This window comes from Neopsephotus bourkii, unplaced genomic scaffold (assembly GCF_033783945.1).
Source record: "Neopsephotus bourkii isolate Nb327-2 ecotype Australia unplaced genomic scaffold, CSIRO-AGI_Nbou_v1 NB_1120, whole genome shotgun sequence".
Lineage (NCBI taxonomy): Eukaryota > Metazoa > Chordata > Aves > Psittaciformes > Psittacidae > Neopsephotus > Neopsephotus bourkii.
The window spans coordinates 3,152,158-3,175,444 of NW_026901606.1; the positions used below are offsets into that span (position 1 = coordinate 3,152,158).

General features: G+C 35.7%; 1 protein-coding gene and 1 long non-coding RNA gene across 13 annotated transcripts in view; both read right to left on the reverse strand.

Annotated features, from left to right (window-relative positions):
• ERC2 (ELKS/RAB6-interacting/CAST family member 2) overlaps window positions 1-23,287 on the reverse strand; it is a 490,267-nt gene that overhangs the window by 400,020 nt on the left and 66,960 nt on the right. The window lies entirely within an intron of this gene.
• Window positions 1,199-6,425, reverse strand: LOC133217189 (uncharacterized). The gene is made up of 3 exons (XR_009726828.1): window positions 6,358-6,425; window positions 1,580-1,670; window positions 1,199-1,408 (listed from the first exon to the last, which is right to left on the reverse strand). It is a non-coding gene; the product is annotated as an uncharacterized LOC133217189 (long non-coding RNA).

The following is a 23,287-nucleotide window of genomic DNA, read 5'->3' on the forward strand; positions in this document are numbered from 1 at the left end:
ATCTTCAGCCTAGGTATAAATGCCATTCATGTATGTTCCAAATCTTTTATGTGCTACTACTGTGCATTTAGAAGTTCTCAATGAATCTAAGAACATACAATACTGTCACTAAGTAACAAAACAAAGCAAACAAAAAAAAAAAAAAAAACCCTACCAAGTTAACTAGGAACTCTATGAAGTGATAGATTTTCAGTATTTTAAACAACAGTAGCCTGTTAAAAACTACTACCCAAGCTCTGCTGACATCAGACAGCAAAACTCATACATAGAGACATTTTGGCACAAGATAATTTGAAACAGTTATAAACAGTTTTAGGGTTAGAAACTGTAAGATGTAGGCTAACTGTACAAAGAAGAGAGAAACTCTCTAGAGTAAGAACGGAAACCTAGACAGTATAAAAAGTTACCTGGTGGAAAACTGCCAACTACATAACTCTGTTGACATATTACAGAAACAATTTATTTCATAGTTTACTTACTCCACTGCTTCTTGGTTAAATACTATCTAGTTATTTACAGCTCTCTATGGACTCTCCCAGTAGAGTCTAGCAGATTTTCTAGGCCCCTATGTCTTACCACATAACCTCCATTTCCAAAATCACTTCTTCACATATCCTGCCAGTTGATGGACTTATCCCACAAATGTCAAAAATTCCTGGCATCAGCTCCTACCTAACAGAAATCTCTTCAGTAACAGGTCCATAGTCAGTATCTCAGCATGCTTAAAGCTCCCTTTACATACATTATTCATTCTCAATTTGGATATTGCTGTCTGTCATTATTCAGAAGACTGAATTTCAAGGCTGAACTAAGTGGTCAGTAGGTCTCTAGTCTCTATGAACCAATGGTTTGACTCTTTTTATTTGCATCAGCATAAGTTAATATTAATCAATGACAACACTCTGCATCAAAGTCATTGTAGATGAAATCATATGAAAGTGTGCTAAGCATAACAGAAGAGAAAAAGATACTGAGGTATCTCACATTACCTTTACTATATTTAGAGATTATGAAATGGATGCATTTCATTTAGTAGCAAACATACCAACAATAAAGCGCCCTTATAAGATAGATCACTTACGTGCATTAGTCTCATTGTTTAAGTTGTCTGCAACATATATTTCAAAAGTGTATCATTTTATGACAAACTTTACCCCAAATTTTCTTTGCATTTGTAATAAAAACATACTAACATAACTACGTTTTATATACTTTTATTGTAAACTATTCATCTGATTTCAATTTTGGATGATAGAATTTTCTTTAAAACAGTTTACAAGATAAGGAAATATATCTAAAGAAAAAAAATAATGAAATATAATCCTTTTTTTTCACAGGCTTCTTCTGATTTTCCTATCATCTAGGAGGCAAACGGTGGTACACGGGATGATCTCATCACAGGGGTGATCTAAGAAAAAGAATGGTACAATGATGCTTTATTTATTTATTTTTACAAATCAGTTAGGTAAAAGAACTATGATTCTGTACTTTGCTTCATTAATATGGATCATACAGCATTCTAAGACACAGCTAGTATCTAGCCCTCATAACAAATGGGAAGAATTACAAGCATCATTACCTGCCTCAATTTAGTCTTTCAAGCTGGGATCATCAATTTCTTTCTCTGACCTTTCTCTTATGCAATGCACTTCCTACCAGATGATAAGTATCTGCAAGACAGGAAAAGAAAAAGGAACTCTAAATTGATTTATAGCTCATACCATTATCCAACCCCTTAAAACAAAAAAAAAAACAGAGAAAATTAAAATATAATGATGAAGTAAATTTAATTGAAAAAATAGAAAAAAAATATACCAAGATGCACGCACAAATTGTTCCTTCTGTGACCATAAACATAAATATGAGAGTAACTGACAAATAATCCATTTACTACAGCAAACTTACCACAGAAAGGCTTGTAGGACTTCTGTGGTGCAGTCATGACCAGCACCCTGTGTTCGCAGGAAGAAGTGGGCAAACCTGAAGGCCCCCCTTTAGTTCTTCTGCTACACCCTGATGTTCTCCCCATCTGCAGATGTATGCATACAGAACAATCCCTATATACAGAATAATTACCAATTTATGGGGTTCTTTTAATTAATGAATGCCTGTTTCACAAAATGAGAAATTATCAAGTTAATGAGGGGAGTTTTGCTAAGAAAACAGAGTGGAATTTGGTTCAAAATGTCACTTAAACAAGTTGATTCCATTTCCTATCTATGGAAGTCCTAGACCTCAGTATCTTTTCCTTTTCTTTCTTTTACAACAGAACAGCTTTTAAATTCAGCTCTTGGAAATTCTCTCAATTACAATAGCTCATCTGGCAGTTAACAATTAGCTCATAATTTATTTATAATAAATGAACAATACTTTAAAAGTCAGAATTAAAGATGAGGTTTAATACACTGGCATTTCGCTTATGCATTGCTTCTGAATTTCTTGGGGGTTTAAGTGCCTTTTTTGATGTTGTCATTTAAGTAATTACAATTGACCTGAATTATTTTTACCTTAAATTATTCAACACTCTCCAGTCTTACTCTTGATGCAGGCTTTCCATATAGCTATGTCTGCAATACTTGCACACAAAATACGCACAGTGTCCAAGCAAGCATCAGCAAGGTTATACTCAATTATCAACATACTTGGTTGTTAGTCATTATTTACCTTTACACGTCTAATCTTTAAAAGTTCATCTACAGATAGTAGCTGAAGAAAAAGCAAGGTCTTTACTTAGAATATTAACTCTATAAGGTCATCAAATATGGATTGAGGTGACAGTAGAATAGACCTTTCAAGCTTGAGTGAGAAGAGACACTGCCTCAGTGTAACGGCTAAACAACAGAGGAAGAACTCCCACACAGCAGCAATAAATGGAAAGAGCAGGCAAATTATTTTCCAGATAACACAACTTATACAAATAACCTCATGGGTTTCTCTTACTATTCAAAGTCCTGTGACCTTTCAGAATCAGAAAAACTCACATCTGAACATTCTCATGGGTGGAAGATGCGATATTTATAAAGTAAGACTTCCTAAGGTTTACTTGTAATTTGTAAATACAGGTACTGAGGAACAAAATATTTACATGAAAACTTCCTTACAACAGTGGAAGGTACTGCAGATATCTATCACTTCCTCTCCACATATGTTCACAAGTACCTCTAATACTGCGAGGACTAAGAAATGAAGTGTCTTGCCCAAAATTAAGAACTACTTGAACTGAAGAATGTTGTCTTCCTCTTCTGGAACTTAGTTTAACGAGAACATTCAGTGTGTACTCTGCCTACTCTTTCTGTTCTTGAGCAACTAAAAGACACATATACCAATTACTTACACTAAGACTGAAAGACAGGTTTCCCTTCTGAAAGCATCCTAGAATGATGGATAACATATTGCACCTCTTCTGCTGAATGCTCTTTTTTAAGCAGAAAGAAGCCCAGATGCACTGGAGTACACACACAAGATGCAAGTCTCTACAGCTAGTAAGGTGGCTCAATTTCATCTCTTGCTCCAAGGCTATTTAATATATCATCATCACTGCCAGCAATCCTATATTGTATTTTAGAAGAAAGTGGAAATGCTGTTCACTTTTTGGAAGCTTGCATTTACCTGTCACCCAGAGAGGCATCAAAATTATGAAGTGGACAGTGATTCAGGCTTGGATAAAGGGCAGTCACTTTCATTTTTAACATCACTGAAAAAGGTTCCTTCCTACATAAATATTACTTTCTCATTTTCTTAGGGCCTAGGAAAACACTAGCACACAAAACAAAAAGTCCTATTAGATTATTGATAATCCAGCTTTCAAATATTCCTCTGGGAAATATGACATTCCCATGAACACAGAACTTTTGTCATGCTGTTGGAAAGCTAGCGACTTTTCACTCCAGTAATTCTGGAAAATCCTGAGCTGCTACATAACAAGCATTTACCATCGTAGAGAGCTTTGAGGACTAAAATCCAGTTGTATACTGAGCTATCACAAAGACAACTCTCCCTTCTTCCTGCCTTTTTGCAAACAGTAGGAGATTTGCACATTACCTAAGTATAAAAGTTGTACTTTCACATGAATATGTATAAAGCTCACTAAGCTTCAAAGATCCATGCCCTGAACACATCTTGCACTGTCTTCATTTTCTAAAGTTAATTTCTCAAATTTTCCTCAGTGTCCTGCAAGACCAACCATAAAGAAATTAAAGATCATATCCTATCAAGTTCCAAATATCCTGAAATACCAGAAGAGCCTATTCAAAGAAGCCAAGCAAAATCTGGAACAAGTACCTCTCTCTTCTACTTCTCAGACCCTTGCACTGGTAATATTACATGAAAACAAAGAGTCTTGAACATTCTAAATCACAAAATTAGATTTTTTCAAGATTTTGTTAAGTAAAATCGTAACAAAACGGCAACATTCAAAGGGCTTTCCTTCATTAGAAAGCACTGCTGCATTTTTAATGTAAGTAATTTCCAACAGAAAACATTTAACAGAAAGCAGTCTGGCCAGTGCTCAGATTACAGCTGAATGTATTTTATACTTTAGCATTTGCATTACCGTAACACTGCATTATCTCATCTAATTAGATTTTTTCAAAACCTCTAGAAAATGAACTTTCCGCATGCTCTGGATGTTTGTTTATTGACTAAACATGGTGTGCATGAACTTAACAATGTATTGTAGTAACAGGACTTATGAAAGGGCAATACTACAGCCTAATGGCCTACAGAAATAGCTCTGTAAAACCATCACATTATCTCTACCACAATACGTGCCTTAAATATATTAAAGGCCATAACTTTTATAGTTTTGATCTTTCTATTTCTCTCACTGAAAAGCAAAATAAAAACAGCTCCTACGTTAAGGAACAGACCCCTAAAACTTTTGTGACATGTGTAATTTACTCAAAGTACAAATTGCTGTTATGTTTCAAATTTTATTCTGAAAAGTTACAGATTTATTCTCCACTCTTTAAGCAGAAAAATACCCTTCCCAGATTCCAAACTAATGATGTTTGGGTTTCACTGACCTGCCTTAACAGCATTCTTACTTCTGGGCTGTTCACACTATACAAAGTGTGAGATGCCCCACTGACTGACTGATTTGATATTTTTTTTAACTCCCCAAGAGATTATCTGCAGCTTCCCATTACTTCATCTGCAATTCTAAACACTCAGCATTTACAGAATTCTTAGGATCAGAAACAAATAAGCAGACATTTGCAAAAGCTCTGCCTGAAACAACTGAACCAGCAATAAGGAGAAATGCAGTGGCAGAGCCAACAAGAAACATCTTATCTGAAGTCACACGCAACCTCTTTAACCTGTGATGTCACTGCTTTTTTTTCTTATCCCACCTGACATTCAATACACATTCTTCCAGTTTCTAGTGCAAATAATAGAGAAGCTCTGACAAAAAGAAAAAAAAAAAAAAAGCCCACACAACCAACAAACACCCCAAAAAACAGCCCTGGTGGTTTTACACAAAACCCAAGTTTCATGCTTCATAATTTCTTCTGAGTACCTGGCTGATCTCTTCTAACATTACTTTCTAATACCGGAAAAAATGCTTTTAGACATTCTTTTAAATCTGCCTGCTTTGAGTGGAAAGAGAGAGGAAAAAAGTAACAAGCAAACAAACAGACAAACAAAAATAAACAAAATACTCCCCTACCAAAGCATTTTCTAGAATGAAATATTAGACTTAAGAATCTAATTGAACATTCATGAAATGGTATGAACCTGCATCAGAGGATGTTCAGACTGGACATTAGGGAACGGTTCTTCACTGAGGATGGCCGGTCACTGGGACAGGTTCCCCAGGGAAGTGGCCACAGGACCCAGTCTGTCAGAGTTCAAGGAGCACCTGGACAACACTCAGTAATATTACTTAGGGCTAAGTAGCTCTGCAAGGAGCAGGGAGTTGGACTTGATGATGCTTATGGGTCCCTTCCAATTCAAGCTATCCTATAATTCTCTGGAAATTCCCCTAATTAAATTGTGAATATAACTGAAAATTCTGTGGATTCTTTGAAACTTTCTTTGAAGGTTTCACATATAGTGAGCACCTTCACTTCAAGTTCTTGTCAAATTGTACTTTCCTTTCACATCTAGAGTGATAGAAGTGTTCGAGCAAAAGCACAAATGCAACTTTTCTCCCTTTCGGAAGAAAAGAGCAGAAACTCAAAAAAATCCAGCATAAATTCCCCAAACCACCCTCAGTGACAACTGTTTAGCTTGCCAAAGCTATTGTACTTATTCTTCCCTACTATCCTAATGCCAATATAGCCTAGAAGTCAGTGGAGAGCTTGTATTTTTCATATGCCACTCTCCAAGGTACAGTATAAGACTTTTCTCAGTTACCTTCAGATATTTTTGCCTTTCCTGTTTCTGTCCTTTCTCTGATCATTAATAGTACATGCACAGATCATGCACCAGAACAAAAAAAAATAAAATCGTAGCCTGCACTGTTACAGCCTATGTGTTACAAAAAAAGTTTAAAACGCATCCTTTACTTTGTTATTTTATCATAACACTTAAAACTTGCTGAACAGAATTTCTTCCATTAACAACTTATAAACCATGCTCATTAAAACCAAACAAACCAACCCCCGCATCACAGTTTGACTTAATCTCTTAGTGCACTAGACAAGATTTATAGATTCATATGCAAGCACACTGATTTTTTTTACTTGCCTGTTATGGTATAATATCCAAAATCGTTTTTGAAGTGTGTTTTCAAGTCAAAACAATATATTGCTCCCAGCTAACACCTTTAGTGTTGGCAATTATGAAAAATTAATGACACTTCATTATTTTCACCCCTTCCCCAAGGTCAGTCATTAACTCAGTTTCTTTTCAAGAGATTGCAAGCCACTCTCTGAAAATACCAGAGAGCTTTGTTCTTTACAGGTCTATTTCCTCCTTTTTTATCTTGCCATTTTCCAGGTTACGTGAGATTCTGCCTCCAAGTGTGACAAGATCTAAAAATCTTAGGTCCTCAGGAACTTTTGTTAGCAAAGAAAAACATAAAATGTCTCATACTTGGTATTTTGCACTGTTGATAATGATTTGCAATTCTGTCACCACAGTGAAACAATCCCATTAGAGGTTACTTTGTTTGGGTACCAGAGTGCATAAATCCATACTTTTAATACCACTGATTTAATACAGCTAAGAACTTACTGAAAACTTTTAAAGATACTTCCTTTTCCTACCAGGGTTTTGATAGATTGTTCACTCAAGAAAGCACTGAAAAAAAAATATTTTCTTCAGTATATCTCTCCAGCTGCAAGGTATTCTATGAAAGAACATACACAGTTTCAAAATACTATAACTATGTATTGCCCATCCTTCACAGTGTCAGGTTTTGAATGTATCTTTATTTTATGGCAAGAATAACTATGTGTAGTGCTTCAAATCTTGAAGGGTGGAAGGAACAATTTCGACATCTAGAGCTTTTAAAGCCATGCAAAAGTCAGAATTTGAGCAAAATACAGTCTTATCTTTAATTTTATTTCTGAATACAAATAGGTATCCTATAGACAAAAAAAACTCTAGACTCCTACAGTTGTAAAAATACCTAAATTACAAAGCACCTCAGAATGATTATAGCAACTTGAATAATCATATTACTCAGTCATAAATTTGAAGCAGTTATACTTATTAATATAATGGCACTTCACAGATAAAATCTACTCATACCCTGCTGTAGAAGAGAAGTGTGAAGGAAACCTAATGCTGCTTTAAAGTGCATTACTTGAAGACCCACAGAAATAAACTTCTGAGAAAGACTAAAAGTTATAATAGATACATATGTGCAAGTTCTTACTGGTGGCTCTGAAAAACAAATGGACAGAAAATGTCCAGAACTGTTATGTCTACGCCCCATATAACAGGTGAGTTATCTCTGCAGTTATTACGACTGCAATAATGTATTAGCAGATTTCCGCTTCACTTCAATGACATTTCTGAAGCTTGATTCAAGATTCTTCCTCTGTGGATGAAGGCTATGAAATAAGCCAAAAACATCAAGGACTGCACATAAAGTAGTTGTTTTACATTAAAACAGCTTTATTTAACAGAGGCTTGTGAAATAACTTATCTCTGTCAGTACTGAAAATTATTAGTGAAAACGTTTCTCACTTTTAACCTACTACCTGTCACAGCCTTTATCCTATTACCTATTGCCAAGTTTCAGCTTAAGGATAACAGAAACCTTTGCAATTGTGAAGTGTCCAGAGAAACAAATATTATACAAAGTATCATACACAACAAATATACAAAGTTAATATGTAGCCGATTTTGCATTTCATTTGGTGGTGTTTATTTAAAACTAGAGTAACAGAAATATGAGTGTACAAAAATATTAAGTGATAGTAAGAAGGGTTTTTATTTTCATGAGCTGAACACTGTTATAGAAACAGATTTTCTTGGCTGGAGGATGGGAATCCCCAAAATACCTGGGTGCATTTGTGAAACTTAAAGTAGAATTTTTCAAGTCTAGAGGAAAGAAAGTAAAAAGGAATTACTGATAGGCACATAACCAGGAAATTCAGCTGGAAATAACAGATTCAAATCCCTCTTACACATACATTGATTTTACTGGTGCTGTTTGCATTTGTGCAAATAGTAACTAGTCATCATTCCCAAGTAACTGCTTTTGGAATTGTAGGCTGGGTAAGTCAGACAGGTGTGACATCCAGGTACACACACAGGGTTACTCATGTGCCATACGCACCTGCACCAGAGTTACAAGAGCTGCTCCATATTCTGCACATGCACCCTACCTCCAGTCACAGTGCGAAAAGTGGAAGAACAAGGCTAGAACTATTATTCCTGGTCTTTCTGTACTCTGAGTAGAGACGAGAGTGGGAGAGGTTTGTTTGGGGTTTTATTTTTGGAGGGGGGGGGGAGCAGGGGAGGTGCATGAAGGTGGTTGGGGAGGGGTGGGAAGGAAGTAGAATTCAGAGAGGGTCAGAGCATCTCAAAGAAATCCAGAGGAGAGACAAGCTGGTAAGCTTTCTTTTCTTCAGCTGCTTGTCCTTGTGTTTCCCTGCAAGTGAATCCCAAGCAGCATGTAACTCTTTTGGAAAGAAAAGTTCTGAGTATGTTCAGAGCTAGATAATTCACAGCAAAAACCTTATTCAGAGCAAGTCACATTTTTTAGTCTATCAAGAGGACTAAAAACTTAGGGAATGAAAGCTTCAACCTTCAAATATCAAGGCGTTGCTGGTATCTAAGAAGCGCTATATAACTTCTTCATGATTTGAATGTGTCTCAGAAGGAATACAAGTTAGCATATAACCTGATTAAATGTGGAATTCTAAAACTATCTTGGGCAGATGTTTCAAGTACAGCTTCATCAAGATCTACCTCATGATGAAATACAGTAGAGAAACAAAGTGGGACAGAAAAGTCTCAACTGTTTCACCCTGATAGTGGCTGATACTGTCATTACTAAAGTAATTCCACTTTTAAAGTGAAATGGAAAAAGGATGGGAGAGAAAGGACATTGATACATTAGAGCTGAAATATTAAACTTTGATCTGCAAAAGGTGGGAAAGCTGTTCTTATGGAAAAAGAACTCTTGAGCTCCTTCATAAATCTAACCACGAGTCACTGCAAGCTTAGGGTGCAACACAGCGTGTTGAAGGGCTAGAAACACTAATGACTTCTGAGTTCACAAAAAAGAATTTTTACCTGGAGGGAATACAGTCAAATAATTTAGCTGTCAGAGTGGCAAATGTAATTATTCAAATCACACACAAAACCTTTTCCATTTTCACATAATAAGCATTGTTTCTAAATTCCTTTGTGCTCTTATAGATGTCTATATTTGACATTTTTATACTAAATATCTATCCAAAAAGCATGCTACTAAGCATGAGAAGACAGGTGTCAAATAGTTATGTCCTGCAGAGACAAGAAATCTGATCTAGGAGATTACTGAACTTGTCCTTTACAGCCAGCTGAAACAGCTGTGGAAATCCAAAGAACAGTCAGTGTAGGAGATGCTGGCTGAACCACTGCTTTGGCCACAATAATTGCACAGTTATAGGAATGCAGGTATCGGTTAACTTGACCACTGACTCAGAAAACCACCCCTTAGAGATCTGCCCAGCCATAAAACCAAGAATCTTTGATATTTCTGTTTGCAATGAATCCACAAATTAGTAGCTCCCACAACTGGCAAACTAAATATATCAGGTTAGTTCTTTTACCTCTCTTCTCTGGAGAGTTTCTGTTAAGATCGTCAGCATGTTTTAAATAACTGGTAAGCATTTCAAGAAGATCGTAACATGATGATGTATATACAGTTTCCAATCCCTGCTTGCTAGCATGTGTAATTACGCAGCCTACTCTTTCCCTTATTTATGGAGTTCATCGCTGTCATACTGCCCAATAACTCTAGTAGGAAGAAACTATAACAAATATTCAAATACATTTTACATAAGTTAAAACTCCACAATGCTAAATTGAATCAACAATGCCTGTGAAGCTCACCCACCATAAATTAACACACTGGGAACACTCATCCCACTAATAATAAATTCAGAATTTGTTTCCAAAGGGATAAAAGAGATACAGATTTTATAAAAGTTTCTAACTCTGTATTTTTCTATCAGACACAAAATCAGCCAGGTTTTCTGGATATTTAAACCAGTATTTTTAGACTTCGCTGGAATGCAAACCATCCAGAATAAAGGGCTAATAAATTAAAGAACGAGCTTGCATGTGGCACCAGGCTTCCAACTACATGAGACAGAGACAAGAAATCGTCCTGATGAAGGGATCAGTGGAAACAAATGATCAAAGTATCCCTGATCTGGAATCCTTCCAGCAGCTCTGTCTTACCGTCCTGTAGTCCACTATTGTTTTGATAAATTCATCCGAGCTGGTGTTAAAATGAACCTTTTTTTTATATGAGATAAGAAAACACACACAAGAGGGAGTGTGTTTATCTGTTCCCAATCTCTTGGTAAGATACCTTCTTTTCTGGCCAATCATCCTGTCTTAATAATGCAGATGGGATGCAAGCACTGCCAAGACCTCTGTAAACACTCACAATACTGTTGAGAGGCTGAAGGGTAACATTATATTGATAATGGTTTCTGAGATTTGTTATCATCAGAAAATCTTTTGTCTGCCAGATGTACTCCTCTGTGAAAATACGCCTTTTTCAAGTTGAGAGCTGAAAATGACTCTCTCCAAGCCAGTCAGGAATAATTGAGAACAAACTGATTGTTCTGACTCTGAAACGTGCAGGTGTTCAGTCCATCAGTGCTCTGAAACAGACCAACTTTTTGTTGGGAATAACAATGCATCTGCAATAAAAATCTTTCCTCCTGTGCTATGATGGTACACTTTAAAACAGAGTACAGATTCTATTTCCTTTGTGAGAAAGCTCTCTGGAGAGAGACCATGAAATGAAAAAGTTGTTTGTGGCATGTATGTGTAACTGCACTACAGAATCAGAAAAAGAATCTTCAACCCAAGTTTGCTCACCATTATAGTATTTGTTATTTGGTCAAGATACAAAAACTTCCACAGCCATCTCCTATGCAAGGGAAAGAAAAAAAACATATATATACATATATATATATATAACCATACAAAACAAAACAAAAAAAATCATGAAGAATGAAAGCTACATCTTACAGAATTATCCGTATGGCAATTCCCTAGGATCCTGTAATTCTTCATCAAATTTGATGTTTATAGGTGACAGTAAAGGCAGCCATGAGCAGGCAGCATATTGGGTGATCTCATCTGCCCGACACATCCACAGTCAGTTGTAAAAATGTGAGTAGTAAACAGTTGAGTTACTCATATTTAGGACAGATAAATTCATCAAGAATGACATGGCCTACGAGTCTTAAGATGTAGAAAAATAGCATGCTTCCCACTGAAAGCATTGCTCTTATGGATGGTGGCTTCTTCACCATAATTTTGAATAAGGGACTGCTGGAGTCATGAGAGTGCCCTGCATCTCACAGGTGCAAGATGCAGCAGCTCTATTCAGTGGTGCTTGAACTCAATATCTTTCTAAAAACTTGCTAAAATTTGAAATAACCATAGGTGGCCTTCTAATATGATATTGCAGATCACCTGTACACTTGTGTACCTCATAATAATTAAACTGCATTTTACTATAAAAGATGATTCAATTATAATGGCCATTTAATAGTAAATTTTACTCCCATTACAGAATAGAGGCTCCCTGTGTTAAATACAAAGTAAAACTGAAAATATTAAAGACTGAAGAGATGTGCTTAGAAGCATGAGTTTTCGTGATGTGTAGAAGTTAGACAAAAACATCTTGATGGTGCAAGGGTATAAGCAAAATTCTGATTAATTTGTCCTTTTTTCTTCTTCACACACAGTCCCCACTTCTCCCCTCAAGGGTCACTAGTTGTTCAATATGTTCTTTCCTTCTTAATACAGGATCTAATCATGAATTTTTTTTAATGTCTTGCATATATTCTATGCTAACAGTTTCGTGCTGTTTAGAAGTCTTATGTATTTTGGGTAGATCATACATTTTAAAACAAAAATTACAAAGGCCTGTTGTGTGATCTATAAGAGAGGCTTCATTTGAACTTTCTTCCTTAATTTTTGCCATTTTGAATGGGTGCCACCTATGTCTTCTCAAAGAACAAGATAGTTTAACTATTATCTATTACACAAAGATAATAAAGGAACAACAAATGTGTCAAGCACATGAGAGATTCAAGTTTTAGTAGATTTAGACTTACAATTCCTACCAGAGTTAATAAAAAATTAAACTTTAAAAATCTTGTTGCATCTTACTATTATATTTACATGATCTTTTCACCTAATATCAGGTACTTCATTTTACATAATGAATTAATTATAGGAAGTATTTTGTAACATCCTGAAGCCTCTATCTATATATGGCTTTCACGTAAGAGGATCCAAAATGCATCACAAACTATGCGATGCAATGGCCCCTATGTATGTGCTGTCTTTGGCTTCTTCAGTATGATTATATATTACTCTGCCATTACAAAGGCAAGAAAACCTTCTGAGTAAGCTAAGTACTTCAAGCCTATCTTGAAATGCAGTTGGAAATGTCAGCATGACTCAAGATAATCTCCACCATTCATCCTTCAGGCCCCAGTCACATAGTCTCAGTGTAGAGGTGTGTTTTGGAAGTTGGGGTATGAGAGCTCACATCATGGGGAAACTCCGGTGCATTAAAAAGAGGAAGATGACATCTTCATTTGCTCCTTTACTTTTGTAAATTAATTATAAACTTCGACTAACATATTGGGCTCAAATTCCACTAACAACTTCAAGACTGAATTCCTGATTTTGCTTTCTTATTTTTTTAGTCTCCTTGATTTCTTAGATTGTTAGAAGCAGCTATTCCAAACTGTATTCAGTTTACAGGCTACTATAAAAGCTCTGTGAAACTGTTTTTTCCACTGACTTCAAATGAAGATAGTTCTCTTAATTCTATCACTGTAAAATGAGCAATGAAAAATAACAAATAAAGCACGATAATCTGTGAAAATAAGAATGAAAGCCAATCCTCATTCAAGAGTGCCATCTAGTGAGCAAAATAACCCTACAGCGTTTACTTGAAGGATGTGAACCGATCACATTACATATCAGCTGCTTTTGAGGAATTATTTGTAGGAATTCTTTAGGCCACCTCCTTCCCTCCTTCCTCTCCCCCTCCCTTTTTTTAAGAGGCGATATTATATTTGAAGCTGTAGAATGATAAAGTTTCTCATCTCTAACAGGCTACTCTTGCTGCAGATTAGTACTCATAAGACTTTCTTAAGTGACAAGCGTAATTTCAATGTCTGTGACCTCCAACGGTGAATTAATTTTTATACCTGAATGTCTGTATCTTCATAAACCTGCAGATGTGCAAATCCATGAAAATACACATCTCCAAAAGTCTAACTATTCCAGAGGAAACACGGCAAGGTGTATGTTAATGGAGAAATGGTGTTTGGGAATAGTGCCGGCTATTGAGAAAATATGCAACATTTATCATCAAGTACCCTACTAACTTCTCTCAGTTCTGATTACAAATATCCATGTTTAGAGACTGGGTTTTGATATAAGAAGAGAGATGAGATCTTTGATTAATATTGTTTCCTATGCTATGCAATTTCTATACAATGTTCACTGGGACTATTCAATACAAGCATGGGCACAGCTGTACTGAGGTTTTAATGAAAAGAAGGCCTACTATGTTCCCCCTATTGTAATTCAAAATGCCAACAATAGAACTATACAGGAGATACTTTTTCACATCATTGTTTTTGAACTACACAATTAAATTCTGATCAATAAGCACCCTGAAAGACAGGTATGATTGCAGAATCAGAAACCAACAGAAAAAGTGAGTCATATACTCTAGTTAGTGAATTACGTGACAATAGAGTATAAACCAATCAGTAACTTAAAAAGAACCTTGAAAAAGCAAGCAATCAAACAAATATATATTCTACTGTAACATGTGGCTTTTTTTTTCCCCTCCCTAATCTACTCCTTGACAAGAGGATATATTAAAATAGAATACTCTAAGTTTTGCCATGCCTCCAATTTTCATAGCACAGTTCCTCTAAGGAAAGAAAGTTTCACAAGTAACAGTAAAATAGTAAAGGAATAGTAATTTCTAACAGAAAGTTTAAAATATACTGGATACATAACCTGACACTGGTTATTCATTTAACACAATAAAAATAACTAAAATCTCTTCTACATTAGCCAGAACTATGAACTTACAAAACTGAACCAGGCTTTGGAAGCATGGCAGAAACAATGCATCTTTTCTTTTTTTGTTGACACAACATACTTCCTTGAAGTATGGCACCGCTGCTTTCCCTTTAGTAGGATTTACTGTCAACGAGTAAGTAGCAAGCACCACACTTCAAAGACAGCCACAATCAAACCATCTGAACCACGACTTATTCTGCATTTAACTACCACAGAAAATGCACTGCCTCATTACCAAATGATTGTTTCTTATCAAAAGTGATCCTACAGAACAGACTAATTCTTAGTGTTTATATATATTTGCAATCAGCAGTTTCACTTGTAGAGAAACATGATCTCAATTAAGCTTTAATCTTAAAATATGACCTGAGTGTCATTAATAGTCATGAAAAGTTATGCGGCAAACGGGCACAAGTTTTCACCCAAATACTTTTAGATATCTAGTAAAGAATATACCACTCCTTGTTCAGTATCTGAAGAGCACTGCTTCAGTTAATAAACCTTCCAAGAATTCAATTGATAAGGATAAAGCAGGTATTTAATGAACTCACTATTTGCAGGAACTTCCTGAAAAGACATCATGAACCAAGAAATTACTCAAGTTCTCCTCCTAAAGATCGCATGTTAAGAGAACGCTTCTTTCCAATATTTACATTTGAGTCAAGTAATGAGCCAAAGAAAACCACATTATTTAGTTATATTCATCGTTATAAATCTAAACCCAGAGATCCACATGTCTTTGTGAATAAATTTCTATTCAGGAAAATAAAAAATGTCAAGAGCCAGCACTAATTAAAGCAGTGTGACTAAAGAAATATATATATAGCCATTAATTATCTATTAACAGATTAAAATAATGCATTCTGCAAATGCAGACTTTAAGGAGAACAGAGTGAAGCATACTCCTATTAGTAAAATTGCCCTTTATTAACCCTGCTTGGAAGACTGTCACAGGAAACATTCGTTTGAAGTGAAATAGGAATAAGACTGCCAGCATAGCAGAGCAACGGCAGCATAGGAATTTTGTTAATGGAGAAATACGGTAGCCAGAACTCAGTGACACACCACTAAGAACCTGTTTGCAATTACCAAGTGTAGCACTAAGTTGACTAAGCATTTTTCTGTCAATTATTTTTTTCTTCTAAATTGTATCAGTGCAACTTGGATGATAAACAAAAATTGTCCAGTACCACAAGTGTCCAGGATACACAAACTGTATTTAAAAAAAAAAAAAAACAACAAAACAACAAAAGAATTAATCCAATGAAACTGTGTAAAAAGCAGAGTAATAAATAACATAGTAGATATGCCCCTTATACCTCCGAAGTCTACAGAGTAGGAAACACTACAGTTTTGTCTTTCTACACCCCCAAAAAATTGATATTCGTTACAGACTATAATGGGGTATTGCACAGGCACTACTCTTTCAGAAATTAGTAGGAAACATGTCTGATTCACACTTCCCTGAATCACACATCGTTTCTATTTATCATTTCATTTCCTTCAACAAGAACTGTAAAGTGTTATTAAAAGAGCAGCAGAAATATTGCTCAATTCTTTCATGTGAAAGGGGAAGGAACAGGCAAGGGCATACACCCTACAGATATTCCTAACAGTAAGTAGTTCCGAGTTCATTTAACTGCCTGCATTAATACTGTCATAAATCTTAAAATGACAGTCACGAAAACATACAGAACCAATAACTATTCTAAATATACTCTTTATATGTAAATGGGTCTAAAATGTCTGGGTGGTTTTGTTTTGTAAAGTGAGAAGAAAACAGTCTGAAGACCAACCAAAATATTTTTACATATGAGGGATGACATATAGTTCCTAAGTGGAGATAAGCCAAGCAGGTGAAGAAGTTAGCTCCATCCTCAGAAAAGCTACCAAGAACTACTTCCTTCCAACCAGTGTAAACAAGTGGTTACCAAGCCCGAATTAATTTATTCTTTCAAATGTAATCCTATTCACCCTAAATCACTCTGTTAATCCCATTGACCTCATTTGACTTGCTAAAAATCCCAAGCAGGATTTGGTCCTCAGTACTTTCACATACCCAGAATTTTGGTGGATACGTCTTTTAGAGCACATTGGGGTTATTCATCAATATTTTAACTAAGTCTTTATAGTGAGACGGAATATTATCAAATTTAGTAATTGCAAATAAATGTATTGAGAGCTCTATAATCACATTGGACTATCAGTCTCAAACTGTCAACAGAAGAAAAACTGACCTATAATCAAGATTATCTCACAAGCCAATGAATACACGTATGAGCTAATTAGTGACTAGCTACACTCCAGTTTTCCACTAGATCAAAGGTGATATATTTCTGAAGAAAGGGTTTGGACTGTTTCAACAAGAAATGTATTTATGTTCACTAAATCAGAAATCTTGTTTCCTTAAATGGTTTAACCTAAGATCACATTCATCCCCTCATCAACTTGAATTTCAGGTGACACTTCAGGAAGAGTTTACATTATTAGGCATGTTCTACTGCCTATAATACACTTTCACTTTTATTACTGAGATAGACCATGCATACACAAAGGCAAAACTCATGTCGCTACACAGAGTTTAAGATTTGTAGAAGGAAAAAGTTTAGGAAATGAAAAGTTGTATTTCCCTTTTAGGAGACTTAGGGATGAGGAGTTTTTTAAAGATGACTGAGCACATTTCTTCTTTTGGTCCACACAAAAGAAAAAAATGTATACATACACATACATCCACATGTGTAATTCGTCTCTGGCAGGAGGCTAGCTTGTTGCAGTCTTCTGGAAGTCAATCTTACGTGACTGCTTTTTTTACTCTAGGTAAAAGCATGATTCCTAAGACAAAGGAGTCTCAGCTAAAACATGTGATGTGCTGGAAACAGCAGGGCGTTTTAAAATGTAGAAGACTAACCCTAAAAACGACAAAATGGAGTTTACTAATCTTACTCCACCCTTGAAGCTATAGAGGTATAACGGGTTTAGAAGAAGTGTTATTCAACCTATTTTACAAAATACTCATTTCCCTCTAGAATTCTATGGTTTTCTTGTGAGATGATGCAGGATGTAGTAAGAGAGATGGCAGTTTACAGAAACTTTAACAATAACTTCAATTACTCAGATTCTCAGTCTCTCCTTCCAATATTCTTCTGGAGTTATTCATACAGTGGAAAAGCACTCTGGTGATAAAAAAATTCAACAGGTCCTTTCATTTAAAACGGACGATAACTTTTCAGACCTATTTTCCTTCTTGGGTTTGATAAAACAGTATCTAGAATTAAAAAGCTGGCTCCAGCTTGAGGTCCACCTCATAAACACATTTCCAATTCCTTATGCCCACTGGCTGAAGGTCAGTAACTTTAAATGGCAGCAAATGCACCCAACATCACTCTAATGCTTGCTTAGTAGTATGGTCTTAACATTTTTTTATGTTTTTAAATAGGAAGACAGCATCTGCCATAACAGACCATATCATTAACTAATGATATCTTATATCCTGATTTAAATATTGTCCAACAGCTAATACTCCAAAGGAAACTGGAAAAAAAAAAAAAAAACAACAAAAAAAAACCAACAAAAAAACCCCACAGAAGATTCAGTCAGTTGTACCTCTATATGAAGAGCAGCTAGGAGTCATCAAAAGTGGGACACATTCTTTGCATGTGTTCACTGTAAGCAGAGGATTAGAGGGATGTGGTTTAATTAAGTTCATTAGTTTGAGAAGTATGAACAATAATTCAGCACATGAGTAAGAAAGCCACTTAACTGAAGCCTTAATTCTTTGACCTCCTCCTGAAAAAAAAAAAACCAAAACCACCTTTCTCCCTCCCCCCCCTCTTTTTTTTTTTAATATATAAAGAACAGCCTAGAACGTGCATGAATACTATTTAAACAGGTCTACACTTCTTTTACTAGAAAATAGTCTGTGACCCTACAAGACCATGGACTTGGCAGTGCTAGGTTAACAGTTGGATTTCATCTTCATATTTTCCAACTTAAAGAGTTCTATGATTCTAAGAACATAGAAAGCAATGGCATTTCAGAATATCAGCTCTTCTCAAGAGATAGCTTGCAATGCAACAGGAAATTATCAAATGTTAAGGATATACACTTGCCCACATCTGGAACTTAATTGATAAGCCTGAATACTCAAAATGCACAAAATACTGCCTGCTTTGCACTAGGCGGAACTGGTAATCTGATACAGTCTTCAGGTCTGGCTAGCTTGAAACAGCGTGCTTGCAAGAAGCAACTCCTGTACTAGAAATCTCACATCTAAACTGTAACTCTTCCACTCCAAGCATTCAGCTGATCTTAAATCAACAACTGAAAACCCTCTTACCCTACTCTTCACACAACCATCTGCACTACCCGTTTGCTAAGCCTTTTCCTTTCCAGCTGTCTTGTCCTTGCAGTGGCTTACAGTAGTTTCCAGCAACTCACGTTTTAAACAAAACCTGTTTAACACATTAATAAGTTAAAATACATTTTTTTATTCTAAATTTAAAGATTTGAATAGAGACACTATTTTTTCAACTACTGCTGTTCCATTTGCATAGTGGAAATGGATAACAGCAGTCAGGGAATGTAAATGGAACTCAAGCAGATCCTTTCCCTGCTTCATTACTGATTTTCTGAGAAGACCTGGGCAGTTTTCTGACTTACCTTCAGCTTCATTTTCCTCCTCTGTAGAAAAGGAGTGTTACACTCAGAAAGATGCCAAGAGATGATTTCTTAAACATATACTGTGAGGCAAGCAAACATTATCAGCAGCACAGACGAGTGAACAGGTCAACATCTTTATATTCAGAGTACCGAAGTTCTGGAAGATTTCTGTGAAGTATTTCCTTCATTTTGAGTTGACTGATGGCAGCGAGATGTAAGAGGTAATCATTATTTAATATGAGCCATGTATACAATAAAACAATATGCTAGATAATTTGGTGCTTTGCTTTGGTTTCTATACTTGTTTTTTAGTCTTCAGTGAGGTTTCTTTCCCTCAGTTTATTTATTTTCATTATATTTTATGCCGACAACATAACACCATTCATGTTACCTTTTTTTTCCTTTTCCTCTTTTTAAGATTAGGAAACATGATTTCTATCAGATATCTCTGTCTAGGTGTAGCACAGGTGAACAGAGACTTTTAAAGAGGTAGGATGAAAAGAAACAAATCCTATGATACAAATCAAAATTGAGCATTTCTCTCTATTTCATTTCCTAGCCTTTAAAATGTTTACATGCAGGCTGAAAATTGTAGATGTGAGTGGGTAAGCAGCCTTGCAAAGACAGTATTCCACATCTGGGGACAACAACAGTTTTACAGCAATTGAAGACAGTCCCCAGGTTACCTTCCAAAGGATGCAGTTTCCAGGAATGCTGGCAGGATCAACACTTATCACCTCCACATATTGAAAAGTGTAGAAAACTCAGCTTATTCATGAATATGATTTTTCTCTCATTTTTCCTGAAAGAATTTCTTTACTTGCAACTCCAAGACATGTCAGTTTGACAGTCTATTGCAGCCAAGCACTCTAGCAAGCATATCATGAGGCATAACAAAATCTGAATGGGCTATGCCAGAAGCAGTAACTGCTCTCTAGAGCATAATCAGGTTCTGTCTACTTTCTCATGTCTGGAGTGACTGCCAACATTGCAAAGTCCTCCTGTATACTTAAGGGGTCACCTTAAAAAACACATTACTATTGATATTTTGATAGAAAGTAATCTTCTTTATAGCAACTGATAAGATTAATATTTTGAGCTGAGCCAGGAGAAATAAAAGAGGCACTAATGAACCTAATAAAGAGGTTCAGCCTAGAATGGTTGTTAATCTATATAACTAACTTCAGGGAAGAATCATTTGGTGTTGATAAAGCATTTCCTTAGTAAATTACTACTGGCTCCAGTGTAAGACATTTACAGTAAACACCAAAAGTCTGCAAGGCATCTGTTCTATTCACAGTGGAAGAAGGAACTTTGCTCCATTAATAACTTTAAAAACATGCAATAACTAATTCATGATGGCAGTTCAAATCCTATCAGCTGCCTTCATTATTTGACCAAGATGAGTTCAAAGATAGAGCAAAGTTTTAAAAAATGCTTGAAAGTTTAGAAGTACAATTTAAATTATAATAAAGAAGCTGTGTTGTTCTTCTTTCTACTAAATATAAAAAAGCTGTAGCTTTAAACCATATGCAACGACATGATTTTAAGAATACATCCAAGATAAGAGATAAAAATGTATATATAAAATCCTATATGATCTCAGATTCTGTTTTAGTGAAAATGTATGTTACACAGAGAGGGCATGTGTAATATACGTGTATGTATATATAATAAAATACTTGCTGGAATTTTAATATTTGACTTCACTAGAGATTTAGTGGGACTTTGCCTAAGGCAAGTTTTTAATAGCAATAATAAAAAAATACTTAATGGTACTTAGGGTAAATAATGTGTGGTCACTATGTTTAAAAAAAGTAATACCAAACATCTGTGCTAGATTTCCACATGATAAAATTCCCATATTACCTACAGTTCTCCCAAAGTTATAGAGAAACAAATGTTTATTTAAAATTCTAGAAGAGACATGTGATAACCAATTTAAGAACTTTCAAGCAGGCATCTCACATTTTCTGACAGGAATGTATATTTAGTAATTTCATGATATTTAATTCTGGACATGAAGAATGCCATGGTATGACGTTACGGCTTCAAGACAGGTTTTGAGCCATTAACAAACTTGCAGGGAGACTAGCCAGCCCAAGAGTGCCCTTTTTCTCATGTGTATTTGCAAAGACCACTTTGTTCCATATAGAATACATTATTTCCTTACCAAAGAAAATGCTGTATCATTCTGTCCCAGAAAACATCAGTAAAATTCAGTTACCTTTGAAAAACATTATCAAAAATATTTAAGTTAGTTGCAAAGGATCCAGACTAACTTAGTGATGGAAAACTGAGCACAAACTGGGCTGAAGTTCTCAGAAACCATGGAAAAGCGCTCAACATTCTCTCTTCAGTAGGCTGCATCTCCAAAACTGAAGCAAAACCACATGCTTGCACTTTCTGCTATTCAGAGTTTTATTTGTTCTTTTTTGCTTTGTGAATCAGCAACTAAGGAAACTTTTGTTATAACTATCACAAATCTGGCAATCTAGCTATCCTTGTGAAAGCTTATTGCCTAGATTTAAAATTCCTTAATACATGGAAAGAAATCTAATACCATTTCTTGCATAGCTTATTTCCCAACATTTTAACGAACCTTATTGACACTGACATTCTTTGCTATTTCTGTAAAAGAGCAGGACTCCTACTTCAGCTGAAGTGTCTTCTTCCACTTGTATAATAAGCCTCAAATTTGCCATTCCTAAGACCTTCAAACACAAAACTTGGGTAAACCAATCATGACAAGTTTGCCTCTGTGAAACAAAGTTTAAAGATACAGAAGACTGTACGCTGCAGAAAAATACAGTCTTTGAGGGCCACGTAGTTAACACACCAAAGTCAGTCCAATTCTGCTAAATATATTAAAACAAATTAAAAATATGGTGGTTTTCTTTTCCAGAGTTATTCCTATGCCTCTGGTACATTAGTCATTTGTACGTCCCTTCCCTGTACGTTCCCTAAGGAATATAACCTAAGGCCTGGAGAAATTCCAGGTCTTTGAAGGCAGCTGTATTATGAGATTATCCTACAGCTATTCACAGGGGGGACAGAGTGAAGAAACCATCAAAGGCTTAAGAAAGATAATTTTTTACATGACTCTTGGATATTCAGCCAATTATTTTGAATCAGAACAGTTGGTTTCTGGTAACATGCATGCTTATATGAAATAGGCAGAAGACAATTATGAGAAGCATTTCATATTTGACAAAAGGGTAGAGACTGAAGGACAATAACAAAAGTTAATTTTAACTATTTAAATAAACTTTGAAAAAAAACTAATAGAAAAAAGCAGCTCTAGAACAGCAAAGAACCTATTCCTTACTATTTGATTCCTAGTATCACCAGTGCTTGCGGGGGGGGGGCACAGGTCAACCCCCCCCCCACAGGTCAAGGAGGTAGAATTGACAGCAACTGGAGACCTAACGACCTAACAGCATAGAAGAAAGTGCCCTTAATTCCCAGCGTTTCCCAACCAGTTGCTTTAGTTTCTCGGAAAACATATTAGTTTAATTCTCTTGCTTTCATCAAAATTCCGCCCACCAGTGATTACTAATACCAAAATTAATTTCTTCTGCTTCTCATCCATTAGCTTTCTATTCCAGCACGCTGAGAGCTCTGAAAGACTGTGAATGAACAAGAGAGAAGACAGATTCCAGCTCTGGCACTATTTTAAAGAACTAAGAAATTAAGAGCATAAGGGAGGAAGATACGGTTGCATTAGGGGAAAACATGTTCACAAGCTCAGCAAAATATATAAGATTTAGCCTTTCTCCAGCTAGGATTTAAAAGCTAACAAGCTGGTACACAACTAGATTTCAAGAACTGCAAAACTTGAGATTGAAAGCATCTTTAAACTGAATACTAAAAC